This window comes from Mobula birostris, chromosome 14, assembly GCF_030028105.1.
Source record: "Mobula birostris isolate sMobBir1 chromosome 14, sMobBir1.hap1, whole genome shotgun sequence".
Lineage (NCBI taxonomy): Eukaryota > Metazoa > Chordata > Chondrichthyes > Myliobatiformes > Myliobatidae > Mobula > Mobula birostris.
The window spans coordinates 73,919,262-73,939,004 of NC_092383.1; the positions used below are offsets into that span (position 1 = coordinate 73,919,262).

The 19,743-nt window shown below is 41.5% G+C and overlaps 1 protein-coding gene across 1 annotated transcript in view; it reads right to left on the reverse strand.

Annotated features, from left to right (window-relative positions):
• Window positions 1-19,743, reverse strand: part of slc16a4 (solute carrier family 16 member 4) — a 102,261-nt gene that overhangs the window by 67,451 nt on the left and 15,067 nt on the right. Inside the window, exon 2 of the mRNA XM_072278676.1 lies at window positions 611-763. The gene's annotated coding sequence lies outside the window, so the exon portion shown is untranslated. The remainder of the gene's footprint in view (window positions 1-610; window positions 764-19,743) is intronic.

Below are 19,743 nucleotides of genomic sequence, written 5' to 3' on the forward strand. Positions count from 1 at the left end.
AGTGGCAGACGGAATACAGTTTAGAAAAGTATATGGTCATGAACTTTGATAGAAGGAATAAAGGCATAGACAATCATATAAATTTTAAAGTCTGACACTCAGCTCCAATCAATGGCAATAGTCAGGTTAACCCGAGCCAGTGCTCCTCTCTAACAGGGTACATTAGTGTGTTAATAGATGTCTACAGGAATGCAGTTTATGTTCCTTTACGTATATTGATATTACCAACAAGCTGGTTGGCCATAGGGAGAACATTTCTAGTGGCAACTGTAATGAGTCTGAAACCTCATAAAGTTGAAATTAAAACAGAAGATCCTGGAAGTATTTGGCTTGTCTGCTGGTGTCTGGGTGAAAGAATCCAGGTTCAGATGCTTCAGATGGGTAATAGTATAAATTTAACCTTTTGTAGCAGATCAGCTTTCCTTTTCAGTCACTTACAAGATTTCTGAGCTTAGAAGAATTCACTCAGTTAAAAGATGAAATCTCACTGGAAGGTGCTCTCCAAATCCCTTGGCCAAGTTGGAACTTCACATAGGTTAGAACCATTATCCTACTGTTGGGCTTTACTTCACTGGTTGTAAGTGGCACAAAACTGTAGATATCCACTTACCTGCTGCACTCCTGTCAAGTCTTGGTATGTTTGCCGTTCAGTTAAAATGGTTCGCTTTGTTGCCCTTCTACTCATTATTTTTTCATTGTTCAGATGAAACACTTTGTTAGACTTTAGGAGAGGTGAGACATCCCATTTCCAGACCCCTCACACCTGCAATAGAGGGAATACAAATTGTTTTAGTGTTTTGGAACTGATACCAGCTCCTGAGATTTGATAGAAACAATATTTTATCTTCCCTATAAAGTAGACATAGAGTCATATAACATCAACACCAATTGCCAATCACACATTTACACTAGCAGCATTTAATTCATTCAGGTATTCTCCTCTACAGCCTCCAAATTCCACCACACATCTATATACTAGCTCGCAATCGAAATTGGCTAATTAACCTACCGATCTGCATGTTGTTGAGATATTGGAGGAATCTGAAGCACTTTGGAGGAATCCCATGTGATCATAGGGAGAATGTGCCAGCTGTGCATGAACAGGTCAGGATTGACCCTAGGTCACTGCAGCTGTAAGGCTCCACCAGCTGCACCACAGTATAACACTAAAACTCCTGAGCAATGGGGCAAATATTACATGGGCTATCCTGAGGTCATGTATATTAATTATTAATATATTGAGAGCATTTTATGATGTGATTTTGCCAATTCATAATAAAACTGACCAAAAGGAAGCCTTGATATTGCATCATTCACATATTGCAATACCAGCACCAATTCAACCCACATGGTAGATGTTGAGGCATTGAAAGAGCAGTCCAATTCTTTCCACTCCTCTGCTGTTACATCCCTGTTTTTTAAAGCTGTTCTTTCAGCAGAAGCATTAAAACATAAAAATCATGACCAAAGGCATTGTAGATAGTTCAGAGAATCTTTCCAAAAATGAAATATCCATACTACAGCTTTCTGAGGGCAATTGTCTCATTATGGTCTAAGACTTTACTGATACTGCCAAACAACATGTGCAGGCAATTAATCTGTTGCTGCCAAACTTCTGACTTAGAGTCAAATATTTCCAGCGTAATTGTTATGCAAGCAGAGTCCTAAGAAGGGCTTTTCCAAGAACATATCTTATTGGACAATTATTCACAATAGGAAACAGACGGCCTCTTTGAATAGGTTTTTATAAGAGCCCCTAGATCGACAATGAACATGCGTGCAAGGTGCTATGTTGGTAAAGGTGTAAACAAACAGACTCTGATTAGTGTCTGGGCTTCCACTGATTCTGGGCACCTGGGAATTGTGGTTAGAGAAGTGTATTTGGGTTTATCTCACGTAAACGAAGTGTGCTTATAAACTTAGGCTCCAAAGTGTGCGTTAAATTCTCGTGGCAAGTTAGTATTGGATTTTTGCATAATATTGAATCAAACCTTTGCAGCAGACTTGGCAAATCTTTCATTTTTCAATCTTCTGAAAGCTGCCCTGAATGTGTCATCTGGGTCATTTGTGGAAGAACTTATGTACAATCTCAATCTTCCACAAGGCTGCAATTGCATTATCCTTATGCTTTACCTTAATTACATGCACCCGGTGTCTTACCTCATGGATCCCACCTCTGTACTCTCTCCTATATTGCATACAGGATCAGTTTCTGAACTGTCTGTCGGACTATGAAATCAAATGATGATCCATCTTCATCATCATTATTATCTTCCTACACTTGCCTGGCAAGGCTCTATTAATGAATAAATTAAATGAGAGAAAACATACAAGGGTAATGCTGTGGTGTGGGAGACTGGTAAGAAAGGAGATAAGTAAATTGTGAGTGTTTACATCATTTCTATCTTATAAACCTGAAAGGGTATAGGAAGAGGACAATAAATGATATACACTCAATAGACACTTCATGAGGTACCTCCTGCACATAATAAAGTGGCCACTGAGTGTATATTCATAGTCTTCTGCTGCTGCAGCACATGACTTCAAGGTTCAATTTGTTGCATGTTCAGAGATGCTCTTCTGCACACCACTGTTATGACACATGAGTATTTCAGTTACGGTCGCCTTCCTGTCAGCTTGAACCAGTGTGGCCATTCTCCTCTGACTTCTCTCTTTAACAAGGCGTTTTTGCCCACAGAACTGCTGTGCTGGATGTTTTTGTCTTTTGCACCATTCTCTGTAAACATTAGAGACTGTTGTGCATGAGAATTCCAGGTGATCAACAGTTTTTGATATACTCAGACCACCCAGTCTGACACCAACAATCTTTCTGATACCAACAATCCTTCTACAGTCAAAATCACCTAAATCACATTTCAAAGTTCAAAGTAAAATTATTATCAAAGTACATACATATACAATCTTGAGATCCATTTTCTTGCTGGCATACTCAATAAGTCTATAATATAATAATAACCATAACTGAATCAATGAAAGGTGCTCCAACTTGGGTATCCAACCAGTGAGCAAACTGTGCAAATAGGAAAAGAAAGAAATAATAATGACAAATAAATAAGCAATAGGTATCAAGAATGTGAGATGAAGAATCCTTGAAGCTAAGTCCATAGGTTGTGGGAATATTTCAATGGTGGGGCAAGTGAAGTTGAGTGATGTTATCCCCATTGTTTAAGAGCCTGATGGCTAAGGGGTAATAACTGTTCTTGAAACTGGTGCAGTGAGTCCTGGGGTTCCTGTACCTTCTTCCTGATAGCAGCATTGAGAAGAGGACATGACCTGGATGGTGGGGGTCCCTGATGATGGATATTGCCTTACTGCAACAATGTTTCATCTAGGTGTGCTCAATGATGGGGGTTGGGGTGCTTTACCTGTGATGGCCTAAGCCATATCCATCACCTTCTCAAAAAATGCTGGTGAATGCAGCAGGCCAGGTAGCATCTATAGGAAGAGGTACAGGACTAACTGAAAGAAGAGATAGTCAGAGATTTGAAAGTGGGAGGCGGAGGGGGAGATCCGAATTGATAGAAGAAGACAGGAGGGGGAGGGATGGAGCCAAGAGCTGGAAAGTTGATTGGCAAAAGGGATACGAGGCTGGAGAAGGGAGAGGATCATGGGACAGGAGGCCTAGGGAGAAAGTAAGGGGGAGGGGGAAAAAACCCAGAGGATGGCCAAGGAGTTATAGTGAGAGGGACAGAGGGAGAAAAAAGAGAGGAAAAAAGGGGAAAGAAAATAAATAAATAAATAAATAAATACATAAGGGATGGGGTAAGAAGGGGAGGTGGGGCATTAGCGGAATTTTGAGAAGTCAATGTTCATACCATCAGGTTGGAGGCTACACAGACAGAATATAAGGTGTTGTTCCTCCAACCTGAGTGTGGCTTCATCTTGACAGTAGAGGAGGCCGTGGATAGACATATCAGAATGGGATTGGGATGTGGAATTAAAATGTGTGGCGACTGGGAGGTCCTGCTTTCTCTGGCAGACAGAGCGTAGGTGTTCAGCGAAACGGTCTCCCAGCCTGCGTTGGGTCTTGCCAATATCTAGAAGGCCGTATTGGGAGCACAGGACACAGTATATCACCCCAGCCAATTCACAGGTGAGGTGTCACCTCACCTGGAAGGACTATCTGGGGCCCTGAAGGGTGGTGAGGGAGGAAGTGTAAGGGCATGTGTAGCACTTGTTCCACTTACAAGGATAGTTGTCCGCCAGAGAAAGCAGGATCTCCCAGTGGATTGTTATGTAGGTCTTACACAGTGAATGGGAGGGCACTAGGAGTGTGGTAGAACAAAGGCATCTGGGAATACAGGTGCATAATTCATTGAAAGTGATGTCACAGGTAGATAGGGTCATAAAGAAGTCTTTTGGCACATTGGTCTTCATAAGTCAATGTGTTGGGTATAGGAGATGAGATGTTTTGTTGAAGTTGTAGAAGACATTGCTAAGTCCTAATTTGGAGTGCTGTGTGCAGTTTTGGTCACCTGTCTACAGGAAACATGTAAATAAGGTTGAAAGAGTAAGGTGTAAATTTACAAGTAGGTTGGAGGACCTGTATTATATTAAAAGATTGAATAGGTTAGGACTTTATTCCTTACAACATAGAAGATTGAGAGGAAATTTGATAGAGGTATACAAAATTATGAGGGGTATAGATAGGATAAATGCAAGCAGGCTTTTTCCACTGAGTTTGGGTGGGGCTACAACTGGAGGTCATGGGTTAAGATGAAAGATGAAAAGTTTAAGAGGAACATGAGGGGAATCCTCTTCACCCAGAAGGTCGTGAGAGTGTGGAATGAGCTGCCAGCAAAAGTGGTGCAGGCAAGCTTGATCTCAATGTTTAAGAGACGTTTGGATAGGTACATGTACAGTAGGGGTATGTAGGGCTATGATCCCGATGCAGTTTGATGGGAGCAGGCAGTTTTAATGGTTTTGGTATTGACGAGACAGACCAAAGAGCCTTCTTGTTCTCTACTTCTCTATGATTCTATAACTATCTCTTCCAAGAAGAGTATGAATGTGCAGCCTGTGCCTTCCATTGACTGGTTTGATAGATGCTGCTGTATCCAGATTTACAACAACTTCAATTTCCAGAGAGAAGAATGTATGTGGCTGAGTCAATAGTTGGATGACATGTTTTTTCAGGGATGAATTGTTGATGTTCTTTTTGAATAATAAGACGTTAGAGTAGAATTAGGCCATTTGACTCATCGAGTCTGCTCTGCCGTTCAATCATGGCTGATCCTTTTTTTCCCCTCTTCAGCCCCACTCTCTGGCCTTCTCCCCATAACCTTTGATGCTGCATCCAATCAAGAACCTATGAAGCTCTGCCTTAAATACAGCCAACAACCTGGCCTCCACAGCTGCCTGTGGTAATAAATTCCACAACTTCACCACCTTCTGGCTAAAGAAATTTCTCCACATCTCTGTTTTAAATGAACACCCCTCTATCCTGAGGCTGGGCTCTCTTGTCCTAGACTCCCACACCGTAGGTAACATCCTTTCCGCATCCACACTATCCAAGCCTTTCAACATTCGAAAGTTTTCAATGAGATCCCAGCCCCTACCCCGCATCCTTCTAAATTCCAGCAAGCACAGACCCAGAGCTATCAAACATTCCTCGTATGATAACCCTTTCTTTCCCAGAATCATCCTTGCGAACCTCATCTGAACCCTCTCCAATGCCAGCACATCTTTTCTTAGATGATGAGTCCAGAACTGTTCACAAGACTCAAGGCGAGGCCTTACCAGTGCCTTATAAAGCCCTAGCATCACATCCCTACTCTTGTATCCTAGACCTCTTGAAATGAATGCTGGCATTGCATTTACCTTCCTCATCACCGACTCTAGCTGCAAATTAACCTTTAGGGTGTTCTGCACAACAACACCCAAGTCCCTTTACATCTCAGATTTTTCATTTTTCTCCCCATTTAGAAAATAGTCTGCACATTCATTGCTTCTACAAAGTGCATGACCATGCATTTTCCAACATTGTGGCCAATGTGTGATCAAGTGGTTAAGGCGTCGGTCTAGTGATCTGAAGGTCACTAGCTCGAACCTTGGCTGAGGCAGCGTGTTGCATTCTTGAGCAAGGCACTTAACCACACATTGCTCTGCGACAACACCGGTGCCAAGCTGTATGGGTCCTAATGCCCTTCCCTTGGACAACATCGGTGGCGTGGAGAGGGGAGACTGCCGGTCTTCCATACAACCTTGCCCATGTCTGCTCCCTGGAAACCTTCCAAGGCACAAATCCATGGTCTCACGAGACTAACAGATGCCTATTTCATTTACCACTTTCTTGCCCATTCTTCCAATCTATCTAAGTCCTTCTGCAGCCTACCTGTTTCCTCAATACTACCTGCCCCTCCACCAATCCTTTCTAAGCAAGAACCAATCAAACTTTCTTTAAATATACCCAACATTCTGTCCTCAACAGGCGCCTGTGGCAATGAATTCCAGTGATTCACCACACTCAGGCTAAAGAAATTCCTCCTCATTTTTGTTTCAAAGGGACGTGTTCTTATTCTGAAGCTACACCTTCTGGTTCTAGACTCTCCCACTACTGGAAGTATCCTTTCCACTTTCTCTTCGTTCAATTCTTTAAAATTTTCTGTAGGTTTCAATGAGATCCCCTCCCTGCATCATTCTCAACTCCAGAGAGTACATACTGAGAGCCATCAAATGCTCCTCAAATGTTAACCCTTTTCATCCCCAGGGTCATTAGCATAAACTTCCTCTGGACCTTCTCCAATGGCAGCATATCCTTCCTTAAGTCTAAAGCTACTCACAATTCTCCGCACGTGGCCTGTCCAAAGCCTTATAAAACCTGAACATGATGTTCTTGGTTTTATATTCTATTCTTCTCAAAGTGTTTAGATGCTTCCACTCTGTAGTCTTTTGGGTATACTTCCACTGGAGTTCCTCCTTGTTCTAGACAAGAATTCACACTTTTCCACCCGTACTTTCAATTTATGAATCCTATTTGCTGCTTCTGAAATCTCTTTACTACCATACTATGGACTAACTGTCTTTTTCGTTTCCTCTTCCAATTACATCTATCAGGACCATATCTCTCCGCAAATAAAGGAAAAGTGATCCCTTGACCAGTTACTACTTACAATTTACCAATACCCATTTGTCTCCAAGGCCTGAAGTGTGCTGTCTTGAAGCACACTTCCAAAATCTGTGCGCACCTTTGCAGCAAACTCATGTTTGTATTCCACATCTGATTACTGAAACAGTCCTTGTCAGAGTCAGAAGAGACGTGTTATGTATTATGATTGTGATAATCAATCCTATCACCTCTTCTGGCTACTCCATTGCCTTTGTCATTGTTGGCATCCGCTTCTTCAGCATCTCCTCCATCAGGCAGCTCCATATACATTCACTCTTTCTGGCTAGAGCCAGAGAATCATCTGCACTGCTTCTGTCTGTACTTCCAATCCATCAAACCATAAGACCTAGAAGCAGAATTAGGTCATTCGGCCTATCGTGACTTCTCCACCATTACATCATTTCTTACGTATTCTCTTTTTCAACCCCATTCTCCTGCCTTCTCTCCATAACCTTTGATGCCCTTACTAAATCAAGAATCTATCAACTTCCACTTTAAAAATACCCAGTGACTTGGCCTTCACAGCCATCTGTGGCAATGAATTTCACAGATTCATCATCCTCTGGCTAAAGAAGATAGTGAATCTGTGGAATTCTATCTGGGGATATATAGATTGACTATTTATCCATCTCTCCTTTACCCTTTCCTTCTAGATAATTCTTCTGTGCAGTATTGTCAGAAAGCAGTGTCAGTTTTCAAGTACCTTCTGATGACCCAGCTCTACTTCCGACCTATCTTTTTTCAAAATTTCACTCTCCCTGGTCCAATATCCAGCATTGATTGAGCAGAAATTTACTCAAACGAAGTATGATACTCAGCCAAATCTTTGTCATCAGTTCCAACAAGCTGTTCTGTCGATTACTAGTTGGATCTCTCCCCTAGATTTCCTCAGGCATCATGCTGTAAATGACCTCAATATTACTTGCATTTTCTTGCAAACACTGTCAAATTCCATCTTCGTAATAATGCTCAACTCCATTCCTGTGGGGTCTTCCATTGGTCAAATTCTCACCCCTTCTTTTACCTTTTGCATTCCATAGGTTTTCCTGGCTGGTCTCCGATTTTTTTCTGCTCCATTATTAAAATCTTTGCAAACACTACTGTTAGCTCTTTAACGAACATAACGTCACATGCGAACATCTGTCCAGTTATAAATATTTCTCTTGATCTGGTGATTCCTTAAAAATGATTCCCATTTTAGTTTTCGTATCTTCAGAATGAGAGGTCATAGCTCTAGAGGCTGTAGGTTAAGGGTGAAAGGATTAGTTAAAGGAATCTGAAGGGGGCCTTCTACACTCAGAGGGTGGTGTGCTTTTGGAATGACATGCCAGTGGAAGTGGTGGGTGCAGCATTGATTGCAAAATTTAAGAGAAGTTTGGATAAGTACATCAATAAGAGGGCAATAATCCAGGTGCAGATCGAAGTGACTAGGCAAAATAACAGTTTGGCATGGACTAAATGGGGCAAAGGGCCTGTTTCTGTGCTGTAAAGACTCTATGGCTCTATCCAAGGAATCATTCTCCCCTTCTCTGCAACATAGAAACATAGAAAACATACAGCACAATACAGGCCCTTTGGCCTAGGCACTAGAACTAGACATTAGACACTAGAATACTATAGCACAGTACAGGCCCTTTGGCCCTCGAAGATGTACCGACCCATATATTCCTTAAAAAAAGTACTAAACCCACATACCCCATAACCCTCCATTTTTCTTTCATCCATGTGGTTGTCCAAGAGGCTCTTTAATACCCCTAATGTTTTAGCCTCCACCACCATCCCTGGCAAGTCATTCCAGGCACCCACAACCCTCTGTGTAAAAGACTTAGCCCTGATGTCTCCCCTAAACTTCCTTCCCTTAACTTTGTACATACGCCCTCTGGTGTTTGCTATTCATGCCCTAGGAAACAGGTACTGCCTATCCACCCTATCTATGCCTCTCATAATCTTGTAGATCTCTATCAAGTCTCCTCTTATCCTTCTACGCTCCAAGGTCCCAGCTCTGTTAACCTTGCCTCATAAGACTTGTTTTCCAATACAGGCAACATCCTGGTAAATCTCCTCTGCACCCTCTCCATAGCTTCCACATCCTTCCTATAATGAGGTGACCAGAACTGAACACAATACTCTAAGTGTGGTCTCACCAGAGATTTGTAGAGTTGCAACATGACCTCTCTACTCTTGCACTCAATCCCCCTACTAATGAAGCCTAGCATCCCATAGGCCTTCTTAACTATCCTATCAACCTGTGCAGCGACCTTGAGGGATGTATGGATTTGAACCCCAAGGTCCTTCTGTTCATCCACACTCTTAAGTAACTAACCATTAACCCTGTACTCAGCCTTCTGGTTTGTCCTGCCAAAATGCATCACCTCACACTTATCTGGAATGAACTCCATCTGCCACTTTTCTGCCCAACTCTGCATCCTGTCTATATCCTCTTGTAACCTTCAACAACCTATAGCTCCATCCACAACTCCTCCAATCTTCGTGTCATCCACAAACTTACTCACCCATCCTTCTACCTCTTCATCCAGGCCATTTATAAAAATCACAAAGAACAGGGGTCCCAGGACAGATCCTTGCGGCACTCCACTAGTCACCGACCTCTAGGCAGAATACTTTCCTTCCACTACTACCATCTGCTTTCTTCCTGTAAGCCAATTTTTTATCCAAACAGCCAAAGTTCCACTGATTCCATGCCTCATGACTTTCTGGATGAGTCTCTCGTGGGGGACCCTTTCAAATGCCTTGCTAAAATCCATGTAGACCACATCTACCACCCTACCCCAATCAATTTCTGTTGTTACCTCTTCAAAAAACTCAATTAGGCTCGTGAGGCTTGACCTTCCCTTCACAAAGCCATGTTGACTATTCTTGAGTAGACTGCACTTCTCCAAATGCTCGTAGATCCTAACCTTAAGAATCCTTTCCAATAGTTTGCAGACCACCGGCGTAAGCCTCACCGGTCTATAGTTCCCAGGATTCTCCCTATTACCTTTTTTAAGCAAGGGAAATTCATTTGCCATTCTCCAATCCTCTGGCACTTCTCCTGCAGCCAAAGAGGATTGAAAGATCATGGTTACTGCTCCAGTGATCTCTTCTCTCACTTCCCACAGCAACCTGGGGTATATCACATCTGGCCCTGGGGAGTTATCAATCTTGATGTTTTTAAGAATATCCAACACTTCTTCCTTAATCTCCACATTGTCCAGCACACAGGCCTGTTCTATTTCACCCTCATCCTGATCAAGGTCCTTTTCACTTGTGAATACTGAAGCAAAGTATTCATTTAGGACCTCCCCAACCTCCTCCGCCTCCAAGCACATATTGCCTTCTTTATCCTTTAGCGGACCCACCTTCATTCTTGTCATCCTTCTGTTCTTTACATATGCATAGAACGCCTTGAGGTTCTCCTTAATCCTACATGCCTAGGCCTTCTCATGCCCCCTTCAAGCTCTCCTAAGTCCTTTCTTAAGCTCCTTCCTGGCTACCCTATATTTCTCATGAGCCCCTCCTGCTTCCTGCTTCTTATATCTAACATATGCTTCCTTCTTCCTCTTGGCGAGTTGCCTCACGTGTTTCGTCAGCCATGGTTCCTTTTTCCTACCATTTCTTTCTTGTCTCAGTGGGACAAACCTATACTGAACCCAGCACAAGTGATCCCTAAACTTCCTCCACATTACTTCTGTGCTTTCACCCTTGAACATCTGTTTCCAATTTACTCCCGCTAAATCCTGCCTGATCCATTCACAGTTAGCCCTTCCCCAGTTAAGCACTTTCCCATTTTGTCTGTTTTCATCCTTTTCCATAGCTATGCTGAAGCTAAGGGAGTTGTGGTCACTCTCACCAAAATGCTCCCCCACCAAGAAGTCTGCCACCTGACCAGATTCATTACCCAGAACTAGATCCAGTATGGCCTCTCCTCTCGTCGGCCAGTTCACATACTTTGTCAGGAATTCTTCTTGAACATACCTGACAAATTCAGCCCCATCTATCCCCCTTGCAGTCAGGGGGTGCCAGTCAATATGAGGGAAGTTGAAATCACCCATGACTACAACCCTGGGTTTCCTGCACCATTCTAAAATCTGCCTGCTTATCTGCTCCTCGATGTCCCAAGGGCTATTTGGGGGTCCTATAGACTACTCCCAGCACAGTGATTGATCCCTTCCGATTTCTGACTGCCACCCACACTGACTCAGTGGACACTCCCTCTGCAGCATCTTCCCTTTCTATAGCCGTGATACTATCCCTGACCAGTAATGTTACTCCCTCCCCCACCTTTTCTACCTCCCATCCTATTCCTTTTAAAACACCTAAACCCCAGTACCTGCATCAGCCAGTCCTGCCCTTCCCCCAGCTAAGTTTCAGTAATGGCCACAACATCATAGTTCCATGTACTGATCCATGCTCTAACTTCATCCCTTTTATTCCTAATACTCCTAGCGTTGAAATAGACTCATCTCAACCCCGCTAACTGGCTACATTTATGTTTTGTTAAATATGTCCCTTCCTTAGAAATTACTAGGCTTACCCATAGCCCTCTATTTTTCTACACTCCATGTATCTAGCCAAAAGTCTCTTAGAAGACCCTATCGTATCTGCCTCCACCACCGTTGCTGGCAGCCCATTCCACGCACTCACCACTCTCTGCGTAAAAAACTTAGCCCTGACATCTCCTCTGTACCTACTCCCCAGCACCTTAAACCTGTGTCCTCTTGTGGTAACCATTACCGCCTTGGGAAAAAGCCTCTGACTATCCACACGATCCATACCTCTCATCACCTTACACACCTCTATCAGGTCACCCCTCATCCTCCGTCGCTCCAAGGAGAAAAGGCCGAGTTCACTCAGCCTGTTTTCATAAGGCATGCTCCCCAATCCAGGCAACATCCTTGTAAATCTTCTCTGCATCCTTTCTATGCTTTCCATATCCTTCCTGTAGTGAGGCAACCAGAACTGAGCACAGTACTCCAAGCGGGATCTGACCGTGTTCCTATATAGCTGCAACATTACCTCTCGGCTCCTAAATTCAATTCCACGATTAATGAAGGCCAATACACCATATGCCTTTTTAATCACAGAGTCAACCTGCACAGCTGCTTTGAGCGTCCTATGGACTCGGACCCCAAGATCCCTCTGATCCTCCACACTGCCAAGAGTCTTACCATTAATACTATATTTTGCCATCATACTTGACCTACCAAGATGAACCACTTCACACTTGTCTGGGTTGAACTCCATCTGCCACTTCTCAGCCCAGTTTTGCATCCTATCAATGTCCCGCTGTAACCTTTGACAGCCCTCCACACTATCCATAACACCTCCAACCTTCGTGTCATCAGCAAACTTACTAACCCATCCCTCCACTTCCTCATCCAGGTCATTTATAAAAATCATGAAGAGTAGGGTTCCCAGAACAGATCCCTGAGGCACTCCACTGGTCACCGACCTCCATGCAGAATATGAACCTCCTAACTCAACTCAGTATTCCTCAAAAACTTCTTGTTATTTCACTTCTAGCCAGATATGCAAATCCTCATCTTAATTGTTACATCATTGGCCTAAGCACTTTTAATTTTTTTCATCATCCATCCCAACCCAATCCAATGTTATATTTACAGCAAACTATCTTAAACATGCTATTCAAATCCTGGTAGCATTAACCATATCAAACTATCCTGGACTAACACAGACACAAAACTCAGCATGTCGGGCAGTATCTATGGAGAAGGAAAAACAGTTGATGCTTCTGTCCGAGACCCTTCACAACCTGCACCTTTGACTGTTTATTTCTCTTCCTAGATGCTGCCTGGCCTGTTGAGTTCCTCCGGCATTTGTGTGTGTGTTGCTCTGGATTTCCAGCATCCGCAGAATCTCTTGAGATTACGACCTGCACAAGATGCAGCCTGAGGCAGTATGGTAAGGCCTGCAGCAGCTGAAACAGAACCTAAGTCAAATGTTCGATTAGAATGCCAAGGTGACCCAAACCCAGGCTCCTGTTAGGATCAGATTAAGTAGCCAAGTTCAGACTGTTCCTTAAAATATACATCTTTAACCTAGTTTTAGTCACCAGGTCTAGTATATCAATGCTATTGATGGGTGCTGTTACTGGAACATGATGCAACTTGTTTGTGATATCTGTAATCAAGCTCTACAGAAATTCACACTGCCTTACGCATAACGTGGGTCTCTGCCAGCAACTATTTCAAGACTCCTTTCTAGCCTTTTCCCTGCTTGTGCCCTTACCCTGCCCAAAGATTCATGGACTACCACTGACATCTGAGTCTGTGAAGCAGAGATGCTGGTTACTTATAATTGACCGCTCTTGACACTTAAAATAAATTCTTCTCTCCGCAACCTACCCTGAATTCAAGTAGGAAATCCAGTGTCAGCCTTCTCTTGTTTGTGGTCAGCCTTTTCAGTTGATTTGCTAGTTCCTTGTGAATCTAAGCTGAATTCAGTTCATTAATGTTGTATCTCTCATGGGAATTAAGCAACCCCCTCATTCCTGAGTCTTGAAAAATGGTCTCTGCCAGAAATGTCTCTTCCATAGGTGCTGCCTGACCTGCTGAGTTCCTCCAGCAATTTGTGCGTGTTGCTTTGGATTTCCAGCATCTGCAGACTTGCTCATGTTTGTGATTTACCCGTCATTCAGCAGAATCAATGATCAGTCCAATTAACACTGGATAGAACCAAAGGGTCTGTGTACTCCAAGACATTTCCTTATGCAAAAATCAAATATGATGTTTACATAAGGCAATATGATTAAATCTAAGCTCAATTCTAAGAGCAGAGAAGTTGCAGTTTTTGGTAATTCTATACAAATAAATTGAGTACATTATTTTATTATTATTTTGTTTTTAGGATGTGGCTTTGTTGGCATGGTTAGCATTTATTTTGCAGCCCTAATTACCACAAGAATGTAATATCGCAATAAAGATACCCATGTTAGATGATAGTTATTGACTAAAACTCCACCTTCAATACTGTAAATCCAAGCCAACTCATCACCAATTCAAGACCCTGGGAGTCTATGCCTCCCTCTGCAAATGGATCTTTGACTTTCTGTCCAACAGACTGCAATGAGTAAGGATAAACAGCAATACCTCCACCATGATTATTCCAAACTCTGGTGTTTCACAAACTTGTGTCCTCAGTCCTCACTCTACTCCCTGCACACTCATGACTGCATGGGCGGGTTCTGCTCTAACTCCATTTATGAGTTTGCAGATGATACCACTGTAGTGGGCCGCATCTCAAGTAACGATGATTTGGAGTACAGGAAGGACATGGATAGCTTAGTGAACTAGTGTCATGACAACGATCTTTCTCTCAATGTCAGCAAAACAAAAGAACTGATCTTTGACTTTTGGAAGGGGGCTATGTTAACCGTGTTCAGGTTGAGAGGGTTGGGAGCTTCCAGTTCCTAAGAGTAGACACCATTAAAGCCTATCTTGGCCCAAGCACATTGATGTTATGCTCACCAATGCCTCTAATTCCTTAGGAGGCTAAAGAAATTTGTCACGTCCCCATTGACTCTTACCAATTTTTGTTCATATACCAGAAAAGTATCCAATCTGGTTATGTATGGCAACTGCTTTACAGGCGACCACAAGCAACTGCAGAGAATTGTGGATGTAGCTCAGCACGTCACGGAAATTAACCTCCCTCTATGGACTCTTTCTATATTTCTTGCTGCCTCAGTAAAGCAGCCAATATAATCAAAGACCTCACCCACCTTTGACATCCTGTCTTTTCTCTTCTCTCATTGGACAGAAGATAGCGCCTATTGGACAGCTTTATCCCACTGATATCAGACTCTTAAACGGACATTTTGACCTCACAATCTACCTTGTTGATTGTTTACCTGCACTGCAATTTCTCTGTAGTTATTACACTTTATTCTGCAATGTTAATGTTTTAACTCGTTCTACCTCAAAGCACTGTGTAATAAATTCATCTATATGAACAGCAGGCAAGACAAGCTTTTCACTGTATCTTGGAACACGTGACAATAATAATAAACCAAACCAAATAATACACATTTTCTCAAAGATTATTGTAAATGGAGTTACTTGTAAAGAAGATCTGTTAAAAGGATCACTGCAGGTAAGGCTGGCAACTTCCCTTTGTAAAACAAAAGAACACCATTAAGCCAGATTAATTTTTACAACAAACAGATTTTACATTATATTTTCAGGTGCTGTAAATGGCCAAACTTATTGTACTCAAATTCACAATTTGTATAGTTGAATGAAGTAGCAACTGGGCTTCTATGTACTTGTTACCCATTTTTGTTTAATCTTGCCATGAACCTGTCCTTTGCCTTTTGCAACTTTTCGGACTGTTGGATACCATGTAGACAGTCAAACCAAGGATGCATTTGATGCTGCAATGGTGCAGAAAAGCAGATGAAGACGTTGCCTGAGAAAATCTGCAGATGCTGGAAATTCAAGTAACACACACAAAATGCTGGTGGAACACAGCAGGCCAGGCAGCATCTATAGGAAGAAGTACAGTCAACGTTTTGGACAGTGAAGACCCTTCGTCAGGTCTAACTGAATGGAGAGATAGTAAGAGATTTGAAAGTGGGAGGGGGAGGGGAGATCCAAAATGATAGGACAGGAGGGGGAAGGGTCTTCTCCTATCGTTTTGGATCTCCCCCTCCCCCTTTCAAATCTCTTACTATCTCTCCTTTCAGTTAGTCCTGACGAAGGGTCTCGGCCCAAAACGTCGACTGTACTTCTTCCTATAGATGCTGCCTGGCCTGCTACGTTCCACCAGCGTTTTGTGTGTGTTACTTGAAAACATTGTCCAGCCACTTCTGCTCAAGGAAACTCAAGGCTTCACCCATTAGGCCTACTATTCATTGCTATTTTCATTTTAATCAGGTACTTCTGTGAAATGGAAGTGTACCCACTCTCTTTAGAGGTCACCAAGAAGCTAACTAGTCTTACAATAGGAGATCTCTGTTCACAGATAATTTGATTCGTATTTCAACTTTTATAAGGAGACAATCATTGAGGTGGAGCAGATTGAATTGTACTTTACCTTAATTTATTGTTTCCATTCTTCTGAATATTACTCAACAGAAACCAGAATGTATTTATCATTATCTTATTTACAGTTTCAAATTTCTGTTTTTAAGCAAGACACCCACAAACAAGATTTTCAGGTTTAATTTGGAAAACTACTGTATGAATAAATCTACAGAGAATGTATAACGCCCACCAGCAAGCACTTAATGTTTTTCAAATATTTAAAACCTTTCATGACCCCAAAGCTATTTTATATGTCACGATAACATGTACAAAGAAAGATCACACAAAATCAATTTCAAAGAAACTGTTGCTTTAGTCTTTTGTTTAAAAGATGCACCTGAGTCCCACTAAGTATTTGACATCCACTCAGGTCAGCTAGTGGGACTAAAGTTAAATTTCTCATCAATCTGAATAAGGCATTCAGAAATTTCAGACCATCAAAACTATTTAATCACATTCAAGAGCTACCTGCTTTTAAATATTCCTTCCCTCTTTTGTTGTCTGATAAAGCAAATAAATGTTTAAAAAATATATATATATATCGAGGAGATCATTCAGTTCAGAACAGCTAGGACTGACATCATGGACTTTAATTCTATTTCTCTAATTTTACTCAATACACTTTAATACTTCAAAATGTCCAAGTACTTATGTACAATTATCCCTCATGCCATGACTTAATTATATAGAATGGCACTGTACTTCATCTCTAATAAAAACTTTGCTGAAAAATCTTCCCCTCTACTGTCAGATTTCTGAATGGTCCATGAGTCCAGGAATACTACCACATCTAATTTGCACTCATTTACACTATTTATTTTGTTCTTATTATAACTTGAAGTAATTTTTTATGTATTGCACTGTGCTACTGCAAAACAACAAATTTCCTGACATATGTCAGTGATAATATGCCTGATTCTCATCATCTTGAATGCTTAATACTATCAACCCAACAATCATAAACACTTCAATCTCTCAAAATTCTTTAGGTTTAGTTTCCTTGAATTCTCTTTTCTTTAGTGATCAGCAATGTAGCATGTCAAGCTTACTTTCAAAAGCATGTAAAGACAACGTAAATAATTAAATTCAGACTTATAATCAGTTTTACTTAAGAAGAGGAAAAATTAGAGAAAGGTTAATAGGAAATCTCAATGAAATTTTGAGCAGACAAATCAATTCACTTACTATTGTAATTCACTTAGGAGATGAAGTTAAGATTATCATTAAAGTAGTGATGGGACCCTTTCATACACGGCAACTGTTAAGAGTTGTAGCAATAGTTCTCAAAAATGTGCATGGAGATCTGAATGCACTAGTAATCAGTGCCAGTTCAATTGAATGCAGGCAGATGGCCAGCTTAGTACCACTGCCTTATTCTTATGATTGTGCCACATGACTACCACTAGCCACATTGTACCATAGATGGACAAAACAGCAAGGGGCCAAAATTGTGAGGGGTTGGCAAGAGTTATACACAGGTTTACATGGTAGAAACCCAGCTACAACTCTTGGAAGATTATTGTGTCTGGGCCATATAATGTCAGTGGAGTTGGCAACTTTAAGAACGGTGTAATATGGGAAACAATGAAGAATACAGACTGTATTAACTTGTACAGAAGTACAATTCACCCCATTGTCTCTCACTGAACAAACAAGCAGTTATGATAAGTTATAGGTGGGCAATAAAAGCTGGGATTTTTTAGAGACACTTACAAATGAAAAAGACATCTTGTGTGGACATATATATCTAAAAAGCATGGCGACATAAAGGATGGTGAGGTGATGAAGAAGGTGGTGCTGCTGTTTCACTGAGCCCACAGCCAAGTTTTAATACTAAAATCCAGTGCTATTGGTATGGCTCTTGAATAAAAGGGGATAACTACACTCAACTTCACTTGCCCCATCACTGACGTGTTCCCGCAACCAATGATCTCACTTTCAAGAAAGCTTTATCTCATTTTCTTGTATTTTATTGTTATTTATTTATATTTGCATTTACACAGTTTGGTATCTTCTGCACTCTGGTTGATCTTTCATTGATCTTGTTATAGTTACTATTCAATAAATTTGCTGACTATGCCTACAAGATGATGAATCTCAGGGTTACATATGGTGACAGATATGTACCTTAATAATAAAAATTACCTTAAACTTTGAACTTTGAAGTTTGCCTAATCTCCCTGGATCTGTAACTTCCCCAAGTTCCCCAGTTTACATCCAAATACCAAAGTTGTGCTGGATAATGATTTAATTAGTTTCTAAAAATTACTTCTAGTGATGGTTAGTGCTAGGAGAATCAGAAGGAAGATAATGAGCATTTGAGAGAGAGTATGTTGTTGGGGAATGGGATCCATCTCCACTTGCCCTAACTGTGGTAGTTTGTACACCATGCACATGACTCAATAGAAGTCAAGGACCACAGTGGAAACAAAACATTTTATGCTAAGGAGAGGAGAGAGAGAATTTCAGTATGGACTTGGGCTCTAGAGGAGGGAGTGGTGTTAGGCCAACTATAAACTTATCTAACTTATAAATACAGTGTTAACAACTAAACAAACTGGACGCACACTGGCCAATTCTTGGAGTGTAACCCAGTGAAGTAGTGTCAGACTCTGAATTTGAAAGCTAGTGTAAAATAAAGATCCAAAAAACAACACACATCAAAGTTGCTGGTGAACGTAGCAGGCCAGGCAGCATCTGTAGGAAGAGGTGCAGTCGACGTTTCAGGCCGAGACCCTTCGTCAGGACTAGACGAAGGGTCTCGGCCTGAAACGTCAACTGCACCTCTTCCTACAGATGCTGCCTAGACTGCTGCGTTCACCAGCAACTTTGATGTGTGTTGCTTGAATTTCCAGCATCTGCAGAATTCCTGTTGTTTGCGTTTAAAGATCCAAAAGTTCACTAGGGAAAAAATGTACGACTGGCTGGGGGAATGGACAACATGGATCAAGGATCAACTTTATTTACCATATACATTTATATGTATTAGGAATTTGCCGTGGTCTGTTGTTGTGACAAATAAAAACAGCATCTAGCAATTATGAAAAAATATATTAAAAAATAAAGTTGGAAGTTAAAGTATTGATAGGGAATAAAATGTGCATAAATGCATAAATACCATCGTGCATTTACAATGTAAACAGCATTATAAATAGTGGTTTAATATGTTTACAGCGCAATACAATGCCTGAGGTAATAAATAGTGGGGGTGGCGGGGCTAAATGGAATGGTTGATCAAATTAGCTGCTTGGGTAAGAAACTTTTCAGATTTAAAGTTGCAGTTTAATGCTATGGCTAAAATTCATCCACTATTATGGTCATGTGAAAGTGAATAAAGTATTTTGGACTTGACAACATTCATGGGCACCCCACCTTTCTGAACTCCAAAATATATTTAGGCAGTGAACTCCAAATCAGATCAAAACTTCTCCTGGGTGGGTTTGTCAATATTGTGTTAAAAATAAGGTTCAGGCTGGCTGCTGCTGCTCCCTTCCTTCCTTCTTCCAGACAAATAGCAACTTGACATCTCTGACAGCGAGCTACATTCGGAGCTGATTCAGCAGCTGCAGA